The 10,160-nt window shown below is 52.7% G+C and overlaps 1 long non-coding RNA gene across 1 annotated transcript; it reads right to left on the reverse strand.

Moving 5' to 3' along the window:
* Positions 1–375: 375 nt before the first annotated feature.
* LOC144955033 (uncharacterized) lies at positions 376–1,112 on the reverse strand. The gene is made up of 3 exons (XR_013641478.1): positions 1,079–1,112; positions 881–960; positions 376–406 (listed from the first exon to the last, which is right to left on the reverse strand). It is a non-coding gene; the product is annotated as an uncharacterized LOC144955033 (long non-coding RNA).
* Between the last annotated feature and the right edge of the window lie 9,048 nt (positions 1,113–10,160).

The following is a 10,160-nucleotide window of genomic DNA, read 5'->3' on the forward strand; positions in this document are numbered from 1 at the left end:
ACACTCATTCACACACTCATTCACACACTCATTCACTCATTCACACACTCACTCATTCACACACTCATTCACTCACCTACACTCATTCACTCACCTACACTCATTCACTCACCTACACTCATTCACACACTCATTCACACACTCATTCACACACTCATTCACACATTCACTCATTCACACACTCATTCATTCACACACTCATTCACACACTCATTCACACACTCATTCACACACTCATTCACACACTCATTCACTCACTCATTCACACACTCATTTACACACTCATTCACACACTCATTCACTCATTCACACACTCATTCATTCACACACTCATTCACACACTCATTCACACACTCATTCACACACCTACACACTCATTCACTCACCTACACACTCATTCACTCACCTACACACTCATTCACACACCTACACACTCATTCACTCGCCTACACACTCATTCACTCACCTACACACTCATTCACTCACCTACTCTCATTCACTCACCTACACACTCATTCACTCACCTACACACTCATTCACTCACCTACACACTCATTCACTCACCTACACACTCATTCACTCGCCTACACACTCATTCACTCACCTACACACTCATTCACTCACCTACACACTCATTCACTCACCTACACACTCATTCACTCACCTACACACTCATTCACTCACCTACACACTCATTCACTCACCTACACTCATTCACTCACCTACACACTCATTCACTCACCTACACACTCATTCACTCACCTACACACTCATTCACTCACCTACACTCATTCACACACCTACACACTCATTCACTCGCCTACACACTCATTCACTCACCTACACTCATTCACACACCTATACACATTCACACACTCACCTACACACTCATTCACACACCTACACACTCATTCACACACCTACACACTCATTCACTCACCTACACACTCATTCACTCACCTACACACTCATTCACTCACCTACACACTCATTCACACACCTACACACTCATTCACTCACCTACACACTCATTCACTCGCCTACACACTCATTCACTCACCTACACTCATTCACTCACCTACACTCATTCACTCACCTACACACTCATTCACTCACCTACACACTCATTCACTCACCTACACACTCATTCACACACCTACACTCATTCACACACCTACACACTCATTCACTCACCTACACACTCATTCACTCACCTACACTCATTCACACACCTACACACTCATTCACTCACCTACACACTCATTCACTCACCTACACACTCATTCACTCACCTACACACTCATTCACTCACCTACACACTCATTCACTCACCTACACACTCATTCACTCACCTACACACTCATTCACTCACCTACACACTCATTCACTCACCTACACACTCATTCACTCACCTACACTCATTCACACACCTACACACTCATTCACTCGCCTACACACTCATTCACTCACCTACACACTCATTCACTCACCTACACTCATTCACACACCTATACACATTCACACACTCACCTACACACTCATTCACTCACCTACACTCATTCACTCACCTACACACTCATTCACTCACCTACACACTCATTCACACACCTACACACTCATTCACACACCTACACACTCATTCACTCACCTACACACTCATTCACTCACCTACACACTCATTCACTCACCTACACACTCATTCACACACCTACACACTCATTCACTCACCTACACACTCATTCACTCACCTACACACTCATTCACACACCTACACACTCATTCACACACCTACACACTCATTCACTCACCTACACACTCATTCACTCGCCTACACACTCATTCACTCACCTACACACTCATTCACTCACCTACACACTCATTCACTCACCTACACACTCATTCACTCACCTACACACTCATTCACTCACCTACACACTCATTCACTCACCTACACACTCATTCACTCACCTACACACTCATTCACTCACCTACACACTCATTCACTCACCTACACACTCATTCACTCACCTACACACTCATTCACTCACCTACACACTCATTCACTCACCTACACTCATTCACTCACCTACACTCATTCACACACCTACACACTCATTCACACACCTATACACATTCACACTCACCTACAACAACCGCCATTCGCCACCAAGTGGCGGTGACGTCACCACGACGCTTGTGCCAGGCTAGGTGCACCTTGAGGCTGCCACGTGAAGTGTCGAACGCCCGCTGGCAGGAGGTCACGGGGCAGACCCAGCAGGTGCCACGGGTCGACTGACCGAGACGACCGAGATGACTGGCTGATGCACCACCTGTGCCCCCTACTGTGCCAACTTGCTGTGCTTTAGCCACCCGGCGCTCCGCTCGTTGTTGTGAGCGTCGCTCCTCCGCCCTCCGTTGTTGCTAAATTCCTCTGTTGATATGCAAATTTCTTTGTCAAGGCGCCCTTCCTCCCCTAACCCAGCAGCTTTAATATACGCTGCCAAGCTTGGTGGTGCTCATTCAGACGCTGTCTTTCCGACAGACCTGTTCTTCTGAACACCACCAAGCTTGGCAGCGTATATTTAAGTATTTATTTAAGTAAACATTTAAGTATATACGCTGCCAAGCTTGGTGGTGCTCATTCAGACGCTGTCTTTCCGACAGACCTGTTCTTCTGAACACCACCAAGCTTGGCAGCGTATATTTAAGTATATATTTAAGTATATACACTGCCAAGCTTGGTGGTGCTCATTTAGACGCTGTCTTTGCGACAGACCTGTTCTTCTGAACACCACCAAGCTTGGCAGCGTATATTTAAGTATATATTTAAGTATATACGCTGCCAAGCTTGGTGGTGCTCATTCAGACGCTGTCTTTCCGACAGACCTGTTCTTCTGAACACCACCAAGCTTGGCAGCGTATATTTAAGTAAACATTTAAGTATATACGCTGCCAAGCTTGGTGGTGCTCATTCAGACGCTGTCTTTCCGACAGACCTGTTCTTCTGAACACCACCAAGCTTGGCAGCGTATATTTAAGTTTATATTTAAGTATATACGCTGCCAAGCTTGGTGGTGCTCATTCAGATGCTGTCTTTCCGACAGCCCTGTTCTTCTGAACACCACCAAGCTTGGCAACGTATATATTTAAGTATACATTTAAGTATATATGCTGCCAAGCTTGGTGGTGCTCATTCAAACGCTGTCTTTCCGACAGACCTGTTCTTCTGAACACCACCAAGCTTGGCAACGTATATATTTAAGTATATATTTAAGTATATACGCTGCCAAGCTTGGTGGTGCTCATTCAGACGCTGTCTTTCCGACAGACCTGGTCTTCACCTGAGGACGGCGGCTACTTGCGTTGTGGCAGAAACGTCGTGAGAATTTTTTTATGTTTTATTTTTATTATTTATTATTTCCCTTCTACCTGATGACTTTACCGAAAGAACCAAGAAGATGAATAATTCTTCTGGGCCGATTGGTGGTGGGAGTCGGGGCTTCAGATAGGGATCCGTGTGGGTGGTTTTCCTGTCGACGGAATGTCCCAACGAGCCACTTCCAATGTGAATGTGATGGATGGGTGTATGGAATTGATGCAGTTGAGAAATTGGTTCAGTGCTGACTGACCATGTGGGCCAGATGACGAAGGACGTAGGGTGGATGTCAGGAATGGCGTCTGTTTCAAATTTCCCCGTAAAAACATTCGCTAACACTGGTGATAAGGAAGAACCCATTGGGGTACCGTCATTTTGTTTGTAGAATGTACCGATCCAGGTGAAGTATTGATAAGGCAGTGCCTCACCAAAGTTGGTACATCAGGATTCAGACCCTGTTGGACCAAGTCTTCAATGATTGCAATGGTGTCAGGCACAGGAACCTTTGTGAACAGAGAGAGCTGTCACCTTCGACTACATCGAAGCTGACAAGCAAATCATCTGGAGACCGTGACATGTCCTTGATTAGAGAAACTAAGAGAGCTGAGTCAAGTGCAGCTGAGTTGGTCTTGCCTGTGAATGGAAGCAGGGTCTCGGACAGAAAATCGGGCCAGTTTGTAGGTAGGTGAGTTGATGGTAGAAACGATAGGGCGGGTGGGAGACCATCACATCTGGGTGGTCTAGCAGCCGAAGGTTTTAGAGAGAGCTGCTTTTTCTATTCGATTAGAGGAGTCGATTTGGTAATGATATTGTTGGTTTTTTGTAGCCAGGCGGGTTGGTAGGGTCTTTGTTGATTTTAGTATAACTTCCATCGTTAAGAAGGTCCTGGATTGTGTTGCTGTATGTGGTTGTATCCATGATGACCGTGGCATTGCCCCTGTCGGCTGAAATGATGACAACGTCAGCTCTCTATTTTTCAATTGAGCGAGTTCAGAGCGCCAGAGGTCGCAACCGGGTACCCGATACCCGTACCCTACCCGATGCCCGTACCCTACCCGATGCCCGTACCCTACCCGATGCCCGTACCCTACCCGATGCCCGTACCCTACCCGATGCCCGTACCCTACCCGATGCCCGTACCCTACCCGATACCCGTACCCTACCCGATACCCGTACCCTACCCGATGCCCGTACCCTACCCGATGCCCGTACCCTACCCGATACCCGTACCCTACCCGATGCCTGTACCCTACCCGATGCCCGTACCCTACCCGATGCCCGTACCCTACCCGATGCCCGTACCCTACCCGATGCCCGTACCCTACCCGATGCCCGTACCCTACCCGATACCCGTACCCTACCCGATACCCGTACCCTACCCGATACCCGTACCCTACCCGATGCCCGTACCCTACCCGATACCCGTACCCTACCCGATGCCCGTACCCTACCCGATACCCGTACCCTACCCGATACCCGTACCCTACCCGATACCCGTACCCTACCCGATACCCGTACCCTACCCGATGCCCGTACCCTACCCGATGCCCGTACCCTACCCGATGCCCGTACCCTACCCGATGCCGTACCCTACCCGATACCCGTACCCTACCCGATACCCGTACCCTACCCGATGCCCGTACCCTACCCGATGCCCGTACCCTACCCGATGCCCGTACCCTACCCGATACCCGTACCCTACCCGATGCCCGTACCCTACCCGATGCCCGTACCCTACCCGATGCCCGTACCCTACCCGATACCCGTACCCTGCCCGATACCCGTACCCTACCCGATACCCGTACCCTACCCGATACCCGTACCCTACCCGATACCCGTACCCTGCCCGATACCCGTACCCTGCCCGATACCCGTACCCTACCCGATACCCGTACCCTACACGATACCCGTACCCTACCCGATACCCGTACCCTGCCCGATACCCGTACCCTACCCGATACCCGTACCCTACCCGATACCCGTACCCTACCCGATACCCGTACCCTACCCGATACCCGGCTACCCGTACCCGGCCGGCTACGGGTAGCCGGGTAGGCCGTGGGTCACTGATGAGTCACCGTTTGTCACTCATTTCCCAACGTCTTGTCTCTTCTCACAATTCAAGTTCCTAGAATGAACCCACCCGCGCCTGCAACGTGGCTTCATCCCAGAGGTCGCAATCAGGTACCCGATACCCGTACCCTACCCGTACCCGGCCGGGTACGGTACGGGTACGGCCGGGTACGCGTACGGATAAGGAATCAAAACCCGTTTGACCTAAACCTTTGAGGGCTTCGTCAACCTGGGCAATGATATCATCCACTGGGATGTGTTTGTTCAGCCCCCTAGCTAGTACCGATTTTAGGCGATCGGAAATTGGGCTGTTGCTCTGCTTGATGACAATCTTGTCAACATCTAACTCTTTAACGTGTGGATCTGGCTTATTTTTCGACAGGATGTTCAATTTAGCAATCCGGTGAACTTCACCATTTGGTAGAAATTTTCGCGGCAGTAGAAAAACATTTGATTTGTTAATGCTTCCACTCACACTTAGCATTGACAGATAAAATGTCCACATCTGACTGGGACATTGCAGCTAACATGACGGTTTCTTTTGCCGCGACAATTTTCAACCGAATGTAAATGTCTCTTACGATCACACGAAATGAAATAGCTTGTAAGCGTGTGTGCGTGTATTTGCTGTGCGTACAAAACTTCACGCAGACACTTGATACTCTGTTATAGCCTAGGTAGACAGCCTAGGTACACAGCCTAGGCACACAGCCTAGGTAGACAGCCTAGGCACACAGCCTAGGTAGACAGCCTAGGTAGACAGCCTAGGTAGACAGCCTAGGTAGACAGCCTAGGTACACAGCCTAGGCACACAGCCTAGAAACACAGCCTAGGCACACAGCCTAGCGACACAGTCTAGGTAGACAGCCTAGGTAGACAGCCTAGGTAGACAGCCTAGGTACACAGCCTAGGTACACAGCCTAGGCACACAGCCTAGCGACACAGCCTAGGTACACTGCCTAGGTACACAGCCTAGGTACACAGCCTAGGTACACAGCCTAGGCACACAGCCTAGGCACACTGCCTAGGCACACAGCCTAGGCACACAGCCTAGGCACACAGCCTAGGCACACAGCCTAGGCACACAGCCTAGCGACACAGCCTAGGCACACAGCCTAGGCACACAGCCTAGGCACACAGCCTAGGCACACAGCCTAGGCACACAGCCTAGGCACACAGCCTAGGCACACAGCCTAGGCACACAGCCTAGCGACACAGCCTGGACCACGTGGTGCAGCCTGGACCACGTGGGGCAGCCTGGACCACGTGGGCAGCCTGGACCACGTGGTGCAGCCTGGACCACGTGGGGCAGCCTGGACCACGTGGTGCAGCCTGGACCACGTGGGGCAGCCTGGACCACGTGGTGCAGCCTGGACCACGTGGTGCAGCCTGGACCACGTGGGGCAGCCTGGACCACGTGGGGCAGCCTGGACCACGTGGTGCAGCCTGGACCACGTGGGGCAGCCTGGACCACGTGGTGCAGCCTGGACCACGTGGGGCAGCCTGGACCACGTGGTGCAGCCTGGACCACGTGGTGCAGCCTGGACCACGTGGTGCAGCCTGGACCACGTGGGGCAGCCTGGACCACGTGGGGCAGCCTGGACCACGTGGGGCAGCCTGGACCACGTGGGCAGCCTGGACCACGTGGTGCAGCCTGGACCACGTGGGCAGCCTGGACCACGTGGGCAGCCTGGACCACGTGGTGCAGCCTGGACCACGTGGCAGCCTGGACCACGTGGGCAGCCTGGACCACGTGGGGCAGCCTGGACCACGTGGTGCAGCCTGGACCACGTGGGCAGCCTGGACCACGTGGGGCAGCCTGGACCACGTGGGCAGCCTGGACCACGTGGTGCAGCCTGGACCACGTGGGGCAGCCTGGACCACGTGTTGTTCGTCTCCACCCCTATTTAATAGCCGGGTCACGTGGTACCTTTCCACCAATCCTGGTTAGCCTCCATGGAATCTTCCAGACTCCCTCGTAGGCTCCCGGGACCACGCCCCTAACGCGTATCCCCATTGGCTGAGGCCAAAGCCGGCAGAACCAATCGTCTACTTGCAGCTGTCACCTTCTCGTGACGTCACGGCCACGCCCCCTAGGCTTCCCCCCATTGGCTGTGGCCAAAGCCAGCAGAACCAATCATCTACTTGCAGCTGTCACCTTTCCGTGACGTCAGGGCCACGCCCCCTAGGCTTCCCCCCATTGGCTATGAACCACGACCGGTAGAGCCAATCATCGTGACGAGTTGTGATCCGTCAACGACCCGGATACATCCTCACGGTACACAAGGACAAGCGGGACGAGGGGGTCCAGGGTCTTAAGCCGGCCAGTCTTGGGTCTTGAACTGCGACTGGCCACGATCGGCCGGGGAGCGACCCTTTTATCTCTCTTGTCCATCGAGGCGTGGGGTTGTGTGTCCTCCCAGACACCCCACAGCCTCCCCGCTGGTGGCGCCAAGGGGCTTAGCTGTCTGGGGTGCCTGGGATCCTAGGGCCTGGCGCCAAGGGGTTTAGCTGTCTGGGTTGACTCGGATCCTAGAGCCTGGAGCCAAGGGGCTTAGCTGTCTGGGTTGACTAGGATCGTAGAGCCTGGAGCCAAGGGGTTTAGCTGTCTGGGTTGACTGGGATCCTAGAGCCTGGAGCCAAGGGGCTTAGCTGTCTGGGTTGACTGGGATCCTAGAGCTGGCGCCAAGGGGTTTAGCTGTCTGGGTTGACTGGGATCCTAGAGCCTGGAGCCAAGGGGTTTAGCTGTCTGGGGTGCCTGGGATCCTATAGCCGGTGCCAAGGGGCTTAGCTGTCTGGGTTGCATGGGATCCTATAGCTGGTGCCAAGGGGTTTAGCTGTCTGGGTTGACTGGGATCCTAGAGCCTGGAGCCAAGGGGCTTAGCTGTCTGGGTTGACTAGGATCCTAGAGCCTGGAGCCAAGGGGTTTAGCTGTCTGGGTTGACTGGGATCCTATAGCCTGGAGCCAAGGGGCTTAGCTGTCTGTGTTGTATGGGATCCTAGGGCCTGGAGCCAAGGGGTTTAGCTGTCTGGGTTGACTGGGATCCTATAGCCTGGAGTCAAGGGGTTTAGCTGTCTGGGTTGACTGGGATCCTAGAGCCTGGAGCCAAGGGGCTTAGCTGTCTGTGTTGACTGGGATCCTAGAGCCTGGAGCCAAGGGGTTTAGCTGTCTGGGTTGACTGGGATCCTAGAGCCTGGAGCCAAGGGGTTTAGCTGTCTGGGTTGACTGGGATCCTAGAGCCTGGAGCCAAGGGGCTTAGCTGTCTGGGTTGCATGGGATCCTATAGCCGGTGCCAAGGGGTTTAGCTGTCTGGGTTGCATGGGATCCTAGAGCCTGGAGCCAAGGGGTTTAGCTGTCTGGGTTGACTGGGATCCTTGAGCCTGGAGCCAAGGGGTTTAGCTGTCTGGGTTGACTGGGATCCTAGAGCCTGGAGCCAAGGGGTTTAGCTGTCTGGGTTGACTAGGATCCTAGAGCCTGGAGCCAAGGGGCTTAGCTGTCTGGGTTGACTGGGATCCTAGAGCCTGGAGCCAAGGGGCTTAGCTGTCTGGGTTGACTGGGATCCTAGAGCCTGGAGCCAAGGGGTTTAGCTGTCTGGGTTGACTGGGATCCTAGAGCCTGGAGCCAAGGGGCTTAGCTGTCTGGGTTGACTGGGATCCTAGAGCCTGGAGCCAAGGGGTTTAGCTGTCTGGGTTGACTGGGATCCTAGAGTCGGCGGCAAGGGGCTTAGCTGTCTGGGTTGACTGGGATCCTAGAGCCTGGAGCCAAGGGGCTTAGCTGTCTGGGTTGACTAGGATCCTATAGCCTGGCGCCAATGGGTTTAGCTGTCTGGATTGACTGGGATCCTAGAGCCTGGAGCCAAGGGGTTTAGCTGTCTGGGTTGACTGGGATCCTATAGCCGGTGCCAAGGGGCTTAGCTGTCTGGGTTGTCTGGGATCCTAGAGTCGGCGCCAAGGGGCTTAGCTGTCTGGGTTGCATGGGATCCTATAGCCGGTGCCAACGGGTTTAGCTGTCTGGGTTGACTGGGATCCTAGAGTCGGCGCCAAGGGGCTTAGCTGTCTAGGATCCTATAGTCAACGCCAAGGGGTTTAGCTGTCTGGGTTGTCTAGGTTCCTAGAGCCCCCGGCAGCCCCTCTCCCCTCTTGGGTTGGCACAGCGGCCCCTCATTCGCACACCGACAGTGAGGAGGGAAACAAGTATAACCCGTAAAAACAAAGTGTTTCACTATGAATTCTTTATATGCGTGGCGGCTAGAGTCCTCTCGTCCTCTGGCTTGAGATGGCTGCCACCTATGGGTCAGATGATTGCCTGCCACCATTAAGCAATTGGTAATTAAATATAATATTTTTGTCCTAAAAAGTGTAAAATTTCGAAACAAAAAATTTCACGAACATTAATTGTCACGCACAACGAGTCTGTGTGCAAAATGTCAGCTCGATTGGATCACGGGAAGTGGGTTTTAAAAACGACCGAAATATTTGCACGGTCCTAAGCAAGCAAGCGAACTTAATATAAAGGATTTAAAAAAGTATTTGATCCCCTGATGAATTTGTACGTTTTGCCCACTGACAAAGAAATGATGAGTCTACAATTTCAATGGTTAGGTTTATTTGAACAGTGAGAGACAGAACTACAACAACAAAAATCCAGAAAAACGCTTGTCAAAAATGGTATACAGTAGGCCCTCGCCACTTCGCGGTTCAAGTTTCGCGG

The sequence above is a fragment of the Lampetra fluviatilis genome, unplaced genomic scaffold, assembly GCF_964198595.1.
Source record: "Lampetra fluviatilis unplaced genomic scaffold, kcLamFluv1.1 SCAFFOLD_1347, whole genome shotgun sequence".
Classification (NCBI taxonomy): domain Eukaryota; kingdom Metazoa; phylum Chordata; class Hyperoartia; order Petromyzontiformes; family Petromyzontidae; genus Lampetra; species Lampetra fluviatilis.